Genomic DNA, 13,558 nt, shown 5'->3' with positions numbered 1-13,558 from the left:
GTCCCGAAGGGTCATATGATGTCTTAAGGGGTCATATGGTGTTCTAACACATGTGTAGGCCCTTAGGACCCCATATGATCCCTATTGACACCATGTAACCCCTCAGGACACCATATGACCCCTTAAGACGATATGATGTCCATATGATGTCCTAAGGGGTCATATGGTGTTCTAACACATGTGTGACCCCTTAGGACCCCATATGACCCCTAACGACACCATATGACCCCTCAGAACACCATATGACCCCTTATGACACAATATGACCCCTTATGACAATATGATGACCTAATGGGTCATATGGTGTTCTAAGGGGTCATATGGTGTTCTAACACCTATGTGGCTCTTAGGAATGCATATGATCCCTAACAACACCATATGACCCCTTTTAACATCTTAGTAGACGACATGGCCCCTTTTGACACCATATAAGCCCTTAGGACAATATGATGTCCTAATGGGTCATATGGTGGTCTAACACAAATGTGGGCCCTTAGGACCCCATATGACTCCTTAGGACACCATATGACACCTTAGGACACCATATGATGTCCATATGGTGTCTTAAGGGGTCATATTGTGTCCTAAGGGGTCATATGGTGTTTTAACACATGCATCACTCCTTAGGACCCCATTTGACCCCTAACAACACCACACCATATGACCCCTTAGGACAATATTGTCCTAAGGGGTCATGTGGTGTTTTAACACATGTGTAACCCCTTAGGACACCATATGACCCTAGAGAGGGAGGGAGGGAGATGAGAGAGGGAGAGAATGGGAGAGAGATACACCTGAGAGAAGAGGAGAGTGAGATAGAGAGATAGAGGCTAAGAGGGAAAGACTTAAGAGATAGAGAATGGGAGAGAAAGAGAGACAAAGAGAGAGTTAGAGAGAGAGAGGGGGGAGATGATAATATGATGAAACTATAATGATCTGGTCAACTACTGAGAGGGGGGTGAATCAGTAGATAGAAAATATACTAAACTTTCACCAAACTTAATTCCAACTCAGAAACAACTTGCTAAACTAATCGGTTTAGTCTGTATCAAAAACCGCAGCTACACTGTCAAACTTTACCGATTGACCAAAACATCAATGATACAATGCAACAGATCTGAAACTCAAATACCATTTAACCAAAACCTTAAATCACTTTACTAATATTAGTAATAACTCATTTTAGACCATTTCCGGTCATTCAAACATATCTAAGTGGATTTACCAGTCATTCATATCAACCATATCAAAAACACATTCACAAAATCATTCACCACTTGACACAATGATTTTTCACATGGAAGGGAAAAACCACGGTGGGGATGAATACCCACAAGTATTTTGAACTCTTATGAATTTTTCCTTGTTAGGAGCCAAGCCTTGTTAGAAGCTTTTACAAAAATATCCTATTAAGAATAGATCCGGTTAAGGACCACCTGTTTAAGGGATTGACTGCAAATACCTCGTTAAAGGTAACCTCGGTGGAGGATTTCAAATCCAAGCTAATGGATCACCTGGTTAGAGGATTTCAACAAAAATCCTATTAAAGCTTACCCGGGTAGGGGATTTAAATTGTTGTAATGGTTAGAGAACAACATGTTCTTTGTTGATCTGGTAATAGCACTACTTTGCTTAATCAGATCCTTTTCTGCTCCTATCTTCCTTCACAACATTCTATAGATACACCTTCTGGTTCAACAACAACATTTCACATACCTAGCCAAATTTTCCAACACAATTACAAACAACTCATTGACCTTAAAAAATAAATACAGTAGGTCGGTAACACAACACAAAACCTATAGATCTCATAGAGATTACAAACATATCGATTCAATCTTGACCGTTAGATTACATAGAAATCAACTACACATTATTCTAGACAACAACCACTCCTGGATCACTGCACATTGGATCTTGTATCTCATCATGTGTTTGTCACTCCATACTAAAAATTTGATCATTCCCAAGATAAACGGTTATCTTTACATGCCAATTCCACTTCAAAACTCATCACGTGCATCATTCATACGTGGCATCTTAATCTCTAATCACCATTCGGTCATAGATCATCACAACCGATTCTCCAAGCTCCATCGGTTAGGGTTATGTTGATCAATAGGTTAGGGTTACCTGTTGATCACTTTTCTTCAATAATAATACCGGTTTCCTTCACTGCTTTACTATCGGTTGCTTTCCTGCATCATTACCGGTTGCAATACATCTTCATTATCAGTTGCAATTGACATTAATGACAACACTATACTTCATCAATGCAATCTTCATGCAATGAAAACATGAGATAGAGATAGAGGGTTATATATATATATATATATATAGAGAGAGAGAGAGAGAGAGAGAGAGAGAGGAGGAGAGTAAGATAGTGAGATAGAGGCTGAGAGGGAGAGACTTAAGAGATGAAGAATGTGTGTGTGTGTGTGTGTGTGTGTGTGTGTGTGTGTGTGTGTGTGTGAGAGAGAGAGAGAGAGAGAGAGAGAGAGAGAGAGAGAGACTTAAGTGAAAAAGAGAAAGGGAGGGAGAGAGGGAGATAATGGGAACGAGATACACTTGAGAGGGGAGGAGAGTGATATAGAGATATAGAGGTAGAGAGGGAGAGAGACTTAAGAGAGAAAGAATGGGAGAGAGAGGGAAAGAGAGTTAGAGAGAGAGGGAATGAGATGAAGAGAGGGAAAAAGAGTTAGAGGGAAAGAGAGAGAGAGAGAAATAATAGGAGAGAGAGACACCCGAGAGAGGAGGAGAGAGAGAATGATAGATAAAGGTTGAGAGCGAGAGACTTGATAGAGAGGAGAGAGGCTTGAGAGAAAGAGAAATGGAGTGAGAGGGAGAGAGAGAGAGAGAGAGAGAGAGAGAGAGAGAGATGGAGGGAAAGAAAGACTTGAGAGAGGAAGATAAAGGGAGGGGGAGGGAGAGGGAGAGATTAGGAGAGAGAGAGAGAGACACCTAGGAGAGGGGGAGAGAGTGAGAGATAGAGATACTTGAGAGAGGGAGAGAAAGAGAGAGCCCAAGTAAAAGAAGGAAAGAGAGGGATAGACAAAAGAGAGGGAGGGTGAGGGAGATGGAAAAGAGAGGGAGAGATACTTGAGAGAGGGAAGGAAGTAGAGAGGGAGAGACCAGAGAGAGAGAGAGAGGTTAAGGAAGAGAGAGGAGGAATGCAAGGAAGAGACTAGAGAGATAATGTTGATACAGGCATGCCGATTATTGAAATTTATATGAATACTCTAAAAACTATACGAGATAATTCTGATACGAGCATGCAGGGAAGAGATCAGAGAGATAATTTTGATACGAGCATGTTGATTATTGAAATTTATATGAATACTCTAAAAACTAGAATCTGCATTATAACTCCTAGAGATTTGGAACCACTCTCAAACATCCTAACAATATATACATAAAATATAACTTAAAGTATAAGTCAAATTTCTATTTGTCTAATGTTATATTTTATGTATATATTGTTAGAGTATTCAGGTATTTACTTGATTAATTAAACATTCTTTGTTTAATTATTTAAGCTCCCTTTATCTCTTTTACATTTAAGCTAACTTTAGGTGCATATAATTAATTGTTTTAATTAATTATTATGTGCAAACCTAGGTTTTCCCTTTTTAGGGTTTCTTGACCTATTAAAGGTTGAGTTCTTTCTTTTCATTGTAAGAATCGCATTACATATTTTTGTGAATATTGAGCTCTCTCTTTTTGAGCATATTCTCTGTGTTTTGTATGTTCTTCAGATTTTGCTTCATTGCTTCTCCTTGTAACAGGTTATTCGGCTTACAGAAGATCTTTAGGCTCCTGTGGTGTTGTATTTTCTCAACTCCTATATGGTATCAGAGCTGGATCTGCAGCTACCTGTTCTTGTTTTGAGATTTTTGGCTTTGGAAGCAGATCTGGGGTTTCAGGAATTTTTTTATGTACCTAGGGTTTGAGCTTTTTTTCTAAGCACTTTGGGCCTAAACGGACCTCACCATCGTGCTCAAAAGGCCTGAAAACCCCTATGGTCATATAAAATTTGACCTATTTTGGTTCCTAAGCCTCTGGGAGCATTTTTTTCAGATCCAAGCCGTACGACCCTGGCACGCAAATCGAGAAAAAAATTGCAAAAAAAAAATTGCCATTTTACAGCATGCAGGCCGAAATTTGCCTTCCAAAAATATTTTTTTAAAAAAATTGAAAGAAAGGCAAATAGGGTTTTCTTTAAAAAATTTTGGCAAAAAAAAAAAAAAATCAAATTTTGGGGTTCCCACGGTACGTAGGGTACCGTGGGACCCCTGCAGGTGTCAGTACGGCCCTGCCGCTGCCTACCCTCGAGCCCCGTGCCATCTTTTACCAGCGCTTTCATCGGTCGCTGCTGTCCTCGCTCCGGCCCTTGCGGCCCCCTCCAGCCGCCGCTACTGTTTTTTCCGGCCGCCGTCGGCCTTGTCTCTGTCGGCCGCTGCTTCCCTTCCAGTCGCCGCCGCCGGTCTCCCTGCCTGCACTCAGCACTGCGCCCGCCGCTGGCCACGGCTTCCCTTCCAGTCGCCACCACCGGTCTCCCCGCCCATGCTCAGCACTGCGCCCGCCGCCGACCGCCGCTTCCATTCCGGCCGCCGCCTCCCTGCGTTGCCGCGCTCAGCCTTGGCCCGCCGCCTCTGCTTGGCCTGTTTTTCGGCTAGCAACCGCTCCACCACCGGGCCACCACCTGACCTCCGCTCCACCACCGGGCCGCCCCGAGCTCCACCCGACCACCACCAGAGCGCCATCGGAGCTTCGCTTCCTGGCCATCGGACCACCCATTGGCCACCAGACCCTTTTTTGGCTTTTTCAGGGGGGGGTTTGGTTTTTTGGCCCTATCTTGGGCATACGGAGTCAGATTTTGGTGAACGGATAGGCATCGGAAAGATGGTTTTAAGGCCGACCTCATGGTGTTGGTAATTTATTCCAATTTTGCTATTTGACTTTGTTTTTTTAAGTCAAAGTGAGGTCTCTTTTTTGCACTCCGGGAGACGTAGAATGAGCATCCGACCTCCGTTTTTCGAAAACTTTATATTTTTAGAAAACGTGTTCCTTGTACTTTCCAGAAATATGAGTTTTTTTTCCAGATTCTGCTCCATGCATATTTTATTCAGTTTTTGCTTTTCAGCACTCTGGTGGATATCGTGGTTGTTTCAGGTCCTGGGATCTCTTTTCTGAGTAGGGTGTCTCTGTTTTATTTCTCGTTTCTATTTCTAGTCTTCTTATTATGATAGCTTGTATTTATGCAAACACACTGAGATAAAGTGCCATCATGCATTGTTTACTTGGAATCTTGCATATCTTGTGTCTTGTTGTACATGCACTATTGATCCAGTGCCATGAGGGGGTTGATGTTTGCCTTTGTTTGCCATCTTCCTTTGTCAAGTGAGTGTTCCTTCCACGACATTCGCCTCATGATGATGTGTCTCAACACCTTTGATGTTCTTGGTTCTTCATCATGCAGTTGTCTTTGGCTGTCCTTTTTAGTGTTCCTGTCCCTCTCCCACTTCCGCATTATGGGGAGGTTTATCCTGTTGGTTCTAATGCTTCCGTGGTTTGATTGATCAGCTCTTCAGGCTTTGGTTTCTCATGCCATCTGTATCTTCGATTTCAGTTGTTTTGCCTTGTTTGCCTTCTAATTCGAGTAGTGTCATTTGAGGGCACTCATGCAGATTACAGTCTTCTCTACCTGGTCATGTTCTAGTTCAGTGGATGTTATTTAGATCAGCAGTTATTCTTCGACAGAGTTTGCAGGGTCTTCATGCTTCAATGATATTCTTTTCCATCTCTTTTTGGAGTAGAGTTTTGTTCCCATGTGGTTTTCTCTATTTCTCCAGTTCATAGAGATTTCATTGTATTTGGGTACCTGATCAGGCCTTGTTGCCGGGACCCATCTTTATTGCTTTCAGTAGTTGTTCTAGGTTTTAGCTTCTCCCTAAGTCTAGCTTAAGGGGGGGTGTTAGAGTATTCGGGTATTTACTTGATTAATTAAACATTCTTTGTTTAATTATTTAAGTTCCCTTTATCTCTTTTACATTTAAGCTAACTTTAGGTGCATATAATTAATTGTTTTAATTAATTATTATGTGCAAACCTAGGTTTTCCCTTTTTAGGGTTTCTTGACCTATTAAAGGTTGAGTTCTTTCTTTTCATTGTAAGAATCACATTATATATTTTTGTGAATATTGAGCTCTCTCTTTTTGAGCATATTCTCTGTGTTTTGTATGTTCTTCAGATTTTGCTTCATTGCTTCTCCTTGTAACAGGTTATTCGGCTTGCAGAAGATCTTCAGGCTCCTGTGGTGTTGTATTTTCTCAACTCCTATATATATTCCAAGAGAGAGAGAACTTTGTGCTTTCTAGGATGAAAAATTGCTATGAAATACATTTGGTGTGCGCCAAATATGACACACACCAAATAGATTTTTAATATTTTTTTAGTTGGTACATGCCAAATTTGGCTTGCGCCAAATATGCTTCCCTAGAAAACACCAAGCCAAAGGCTTGTATTTTCCTTGAGCATCCAACCCAAAGGCTAGACGCCCTTCTTAGGCTTGAGATGTGTTTTCCAGCAAATATTTAAAATTTTCTTACTTTTTTATTCGTTCTTCCATTAGGTTTGAACATGTTTTAATGCAATAAAGAAAACACCATTCAATCGTCAAGCTCTCTCTTATCTATCTAGCCATATAATTATTTTCAAATTTTGATAATGTTAAGGTCTTCATCCATAATTTCTTTTGCCAGTGTGTCTGTTTGTTGTCAAAAACCAACATGCAGTATTTCAGCAATAGATTTGTACTCGTTTATCGAATGTTGAAAAAAAATACTTTTTTAGAAACTAGACTCCATTCTACATAATTTAAAAAAAAAAAAAAATTGATTAGTTTTCACAAATTTTTAGGGGGAGCATGCTCAAATTTTTATTTTTTAGGATGTGTCCACTTCGAAAATTAGTAAAAAATCATATTTTCATTAAAAAATTAGCCGAAAATTTTGGCATAAACTACATGGTGTTATCTAATTTCTCACCAAAGAGATTATTAAAATTCCAAAAAAAAAATGACGTTTTAGGGGGAGCACACCATGTGCTATGTTATTTTTTAGTGAAAAACAACATCACTTTGTGTGCTCCCCCTTTTTGAAACCCTTAATCTCCACCATTTAAAAAAAAAAAATAGTAGTTTAGAATGTAGACTTAGAGCACTACAACTCTTGTTCTTGCTGCATCCTCATATTTTGAGTGTAACTATGTTCATTTTCTTGTCAAAGTTCGGACTTTGCTGATTTTAAGAAAAAAAGTGGCATCTTAAGACCCCTTTTTGGTCCCCCATCTTCGTGCACTTACCCTGGAGCACCTTTCAAGAAGTAGCTAGATGCTATCCATTCATTCATTGTAGTTGTCAGCAAGACAAGAGACTTTGGACCGGATTGGAAAACAACTTTCACTTCAAGCCTTGATGAAGTCAACTACTTGGAAGAGCAATTGAAGAATTTGCCTGTAGTCCTAATAACCGAGATAGAATCTATGATGTCCAAATTCATTGAATTTGCAAAAAGAGAAAAGGATAAAAGCAACAAGATTCTAGAAGAAAGTTTGTTATGATCCTATGTGGCATTGAATTTTCCTATTGGATGATTTTTCCTCGTATTTTGTGCCAAATGGATGTCATATTACCATTGGGTGTCATTTAATGCTTTGCAATAAGTTAGGTATTTTGTAATAACAAAACCTAATCAGGGTTTAGGTGGCAAAATCTGGGCCCTTTATTTTAGTTCAATCTTGGCCATCCATTGTAATTGGGAGCTCTATATAAGCTCATTTCATTTCATTGTATCTCATTAGAAATCAAATGCTAGAAGAAAAAAATAGAAGAGGGAAGATCAATTAAAAGACTTTGAAGAATTGTTGCTTGATGTTTCAAAAATTAATAAAATCATCGAAATATTAGTGACTTGTTGAATTCTTGTTTCTTCATACCTTTTGTGAGAGCTTATAATTGAGGAAAAATATAAAAACAAAAGAAATTTTAAAATAGATTTTCTTTTATTATTTAGATGAGTGAAAGATACATGTGTGTGATTGATAGTGAAGCTCCATTATCCAGACCACTAGCAGTTTGTTTATTGCATTGTTGTCTTGTGTGGTCAATTGGAATCATTCAGCTTAAGCTTAATTTAGATTACTATTCATCATTGATATTCTTCATTTTGAAGGTGTCTATATTTGATTTAGTGGTTTGAGAATCATTGAGCTACCCTTAGAATATTGCACTAAGTGTTGTGGAGATGTTCACAAAATGTCGAAGCAAAAATTAGTTGAGCTCACTTGAGATTGTCCATTGTATTGCATTCCTATTTTAGAATAGCATTTCTACAACCCTATTCCCCTTTTCACTTTTTTATCAACAATTGGTAGAAGTAAAAAATAGTGATATCGCAATATCATTTGAAGAAAGTCATAAGCATTGACATTGAATCAAGATAGTACGTAAGTCCCCCCACATGTATATAAAATCACATCATATCATTGAAGTTATCCAACACGTTAAGACTTGACATCGAGAACCTTGAAGTCATCTCAAGTGATCTTTTGCAAATCTTCAGCATTTGAGAGTCTTTATTCAAGAGAGGATATAGTGCCTTTGGTATTTTATTCTGTGTTGCATAGTGCATGAAAACACCATCAACACACCTTGACCTATCAGCATGCTACTTACAACTTTTGCTAGATCAAACCACCCAACCATAGTTATAGGCAACTCATTATTATTTTTTATCAGCCTTAGGTTAAAACAAAATAAAATAAAATTGATAAGCTTGTTACAACATGCATAACCCCATGTAAAATTTACCAAAAAAAGGTTGAAATGTTTTTGAAAGCAAATTAAATATCTATCCCTACCTTGCATTAGCCAACTATGCTAAACTAAAAACTAAAAATAAAAATAAGCGTGCCCCATCTAATGCCCCTTTGATATCTCCACAAACAACCAATCCTTGAATAAAATCCATTATCGCTGATACACAATGGAAGCATAACATGGATTTTGTTTTTTGATATCTTTGATCAGTTATGATCATGATGCGAAATAAGGCAATTCAAAGAGACAAAAGGTAATCTTATATCAGCATCAACACAACTCACATCAATTCAATAATTAGTCTTTTTGGGTGATAAACTGAAATAAAAGTTTTATGCAGAGAGCAGGAATTCCTTAAACAACCCACCTTGAAATAGTTTGAAATGTGAAATTACAAAACACAAATTGTTACAACAATAATTTTTTATTTCATTTCTTGATCAAACAATCAAAGATCAAATCAACTGATAAAAAGAGACGAAGATTGAATTACAAATGAACACACTTATATTTTAAAAATCTATGTAAAATACATTGAAAGATATCCATGTTTAAGAATGAATTTTGTATCTCAACTAATTTGCTAAACAATTATAAATGGAGCCTTGAATTGACATAATTTGCTAAAACATGCAAAAAGTGAATTGAATGTCCCTCCAATTAAGGCTTTGTGCTTCGAATAAAACTCTCAATCAGACAACAATTGATACTTGAAACTCACTATAGAGTAAATACTCAGAGATAAACCTATAAGTTACCTGATTCTTCTACAAAATCCCCAGGTCCTGGTTCAATTCTCTCCAAATTTTGGTTCGCATAAAATTATTTGAAAATTATTCTAGGGTTCTGTTGTGACGTATTCACACATCGCCCCATTGCAAATGGGGACCCCTACTTTTTGCTTTCTAGGGTTAGTTTTCTTTGCTTGGTTGTCTGGTCTTGGATTTTTGCCTTTGCATTGGAGAGTTGTCAGAGAGACCATTAGGATAGCAGGCGTTGCTTAAGTAAAACGGATTGAGTCAGGTGGATCTCCTCAAGAGGCCAGGCCAATTCAGTGATTAGGGGTTATTTAGATCATTCCTAGGGTGTTTTTGTGTACTATCTGGTCGCACTTCAAGTTGCTAAATCAAACCTTGGTTGAATGCATAATGTCCTCCTAGGTCCCACCCCTTACATCAAGGATAGAGTTAATTCTCCTTAAGGAGTCTAGAATGTCATCTTGATCCTCAAATGTTTTGAAATTTGGCCAAGTCTGGAATGTCATCCTAGTCCTAAAATTTGAATAAGTCTGGAAAATTGAAGAATCCTCCAAAAACTAGATTTTGCATTATAACTTTTGGAGGTATGAAACCACTCTCAAACATCCTGACAATATATATGGAATATAACTTAAAGTATAAGTGCCACTTATACTTGAATATTATATTCCATATATGGATCCTGATAGAGAGACTATAGACAAATTTCACTCTTGACACTTCCAAAGGATCCAGAGTGAATTTCATAATATCTTCCTGGTCTTAATTTGCCTCATAAACCTTGTCCTTATGGCATAGTTGAGAGAGTATTGAGGTTGTTAGTTTAATGAGAGGGGGGGGGGGGGTGGGGGAATCAGATAAACTCACAATTCAACCTTTTAATTAGATTCAACCTCGATAGAACTTACTTGATATGCAACTATGACTGAAAATCATTCAAACTCATAAATTGATAAACTTGAAACATCAAAACACATATAACACTAGATTTAACGTGGAAACCCAAATAGGGAAAAACCACTATGGGATTTCAGACCCACAAAGAAAGTATACTCTTCTAGAGTATGCTCGGTTAAAAGCCAATCCTGTTAAAGATTACATAAACACATTGCTAGATGTGACCCGGTCAAGGGATTTCCCTCAAATCTATCAGAATCTTGCATTTAGAAGTGACCTTGTCAAAAGATTTCAAATACTCAATTAGAATGTTACCTTGCTAGAGGATTTACAAATAAGATTGTTAGGTCAACTCAGTTAAGAGATTTCTTGTCACTTACAAAAATAAATAACAGTAATAAAATATATCTGCAACTTCACATCTGAAATGTTATAGCAGACTCTATGTGCTCAAAATCATCTTTTCATAAGACTTATCTTCATCCTTGCTGGGCTTCTCACTCTGTTCTTCAATTAGATCTTCAATCTTTTGTACTCTGTAATCACTTTAGCTTCATCACTGTTCTTCTATTTGCCCCCATACATTGTTCATCAACTTTTCCTTATTTATAAGCAATTCCTAACTGCTTAATCTCCTTAATCACATTTCCCATGATTAATCTTAGCCATCAGATCTTCAAACTTGATTAGGTTCATTGAATCCTTTGAACTGAAAAATGTTTTATCTTGCCTTGAAACTTGTATACCTTCCTTGGTACTTGTGCTCAGTTATGACCGTTCAATCTATGTTGTAGATCTAACTCTTGAATTTTTATTATCGTTGATCCTTAACAAACTTCTTGCATGACATTCCAATCTTCTGTAAATCTCCAGCTCATTGGCATCCTTCATTTAATAATGTATTTATTCATCCAATGCATTCTGTTACTGCTCACTTGGCGCTTGGTTAATTCTGAACTTTACTCGGTAGACATTCTGTATTCGTCTCGGTTACTATCTCGGTAGCTTTGCTTGCTGACGACACTTGGTGACTTCTTTAACCGACATCGATAACCTTGGAATTTACTGACTAGCTCCTTGCTCGGTAAAATAGAATAGTATCAAACCTTTACTCATTCTATTGCATGAAATCTTTTCTCCTTCTTATTCAGTCTTTGAATACACATATATAGGTATCAAAACAATCAAAATAACATAATCTCATCACTGTCTAACTCGGTAATAGTTGCCCATTGAATAACTTATTACTCCCCTTCATTTTCACATTGTTTCTATGTCACTTACCGACATCTTTATACTCATCAAAACATACTCTTTAAGATATGGCAACATCATACTGAATCAGAAAATCAATTGCTTGACATCAATGACAAAATAATATTATTAAGATAGTAATCATCCTTTATTAATTATATCATCAATCTGCAACAACCTTCTCAATATCCTCATACCAACAAACTTAAGTGTAATGCTAACAATCTCCCCCTTTGGCATTGATGGCAATATATATCAACTTTTGATTTATTGATTTATTCCAATTGATTCGAACTATTGTTATTCTTCTCCTGTTATCCTTGAGCTGTAAACTTCTCTTGTAATCTTCTCCCCCTGTCATTAGTCTTCTCCCCCTTTGACAGCAATGCCAAAAGTAAAATTGATCCATGATTACTTCCCCTATGAAGTAATTTCCTTGTTTGTTAAAAAATATACAAATGTATCATCTCAGTCTCGGTTAGGGCATCTTGTCTTCATTCATTGTTCCCTGCACAACTTTAGGCAACCTCCTAAAGTGTGTAAATCATCATCAACTCATAAATAGTTGTTTTGTAGAGTCATAGAATTGATGCTTTCACTGAACTCTGTCAGTGAGTACTAGATAGGGGTAGGACCCCTAACTTGCTTCTGAGATACTCAAAAGTGTCCCTTGGTAGTGGCTTTGTGAAGATGTCTGCTATTTGTTCCTTTGTGCTAACATGTTCCAACACAACTTTCTTTTCTTGAACTTCTTCTCTTAGATAATGATACTTTATAGAAATATGCTTTGACTTAGAGTGCATTACTAGATTCTTTGAAATGCTAATAGCACCTGTATTATCACAAAATATAGTTTCTGGTTCGGTAACTATCTCATTCATACCTTCCAACAGTTGTTTGATACAATTCAATGTTGCAGCGACATATTCAACTTCAACTGTTAACTGTGAAATGCATCCTTGTTTCTTGCTAAGCCAACTCACTAGTCTTTCTCCCAAAAAGAAAGCTCCACCGCTTGTGCTTTTCCTGTCATCAATATTTCCTGCCCAATCAGCATCAGTATAGACTTTTAAGTCAAAATCATTCCTCTTTTTATATAGTAAACCATAATCTTCAGTGCCTCTCAAGTATCTGAAAATTCTCTTGATTGCTGTCATATGGGTTTCTTTGGGATCTGCATAAAATCTTGCAGCTATACCTACTGCATGTGCTATATCAGGCCTGCTGTGAACTACATATTGCAACCTTCCAATCATAGATCGATAAAGTGTCTCATCAACAAATGCAGATTCATCATTCTTTGATAGTTTACAATTAGTAGTCTTAGGAGTACTTACAGGTTTAGAATCCTCCATTCCAAATTTCTTCAAGATCGCCTTTATATACTTGGATTGAGTAATGAAAATCTCATTTTTCATTTGTAGTATTTGTAAACCTATAAAATACTTTATTTCACTGATTAATGACATCTCAAATTCTTTGCACATTTCATTTCCAAAGTTCTTGCATAAAGAATCATTTCCACAAAAAATAATATCATCAACAAATATGGCTGAAATCAGTATTCCATTCTCCTTATCATTCTTCATATACATGTTGTTGTTTCACTAGTCCTTATAAATCCAATCTTTATTAAGTAAGAGTGCAACCTTTCATACCATGCTCTAGGTGCATGCTTTAGGCTATATAAAGCTTTGTTCAACTTACATACCCGATCTTTATTCTTCTCTTCAATAAATCCTTCAGGTTGTTCAATATAGACTTCTTCTTC

The sequence above is a fragment of the Cryptomeria japonica genome, chromosome 1 (genome assembly GCF_030272615.1).
Source record: "Cryptomeria japonica chromosome 1, Sugi_1.0, whole genome shotgun sequence".
NCBI lineage: Eukaryota > Viridiplantae > Streptophyta > Pinopsida > Cupressales > Cupressaceae > Cryptomeria > Cryptomeria japonica.
Note: the sequence above shows the minus strand (reverse complement) of the source record.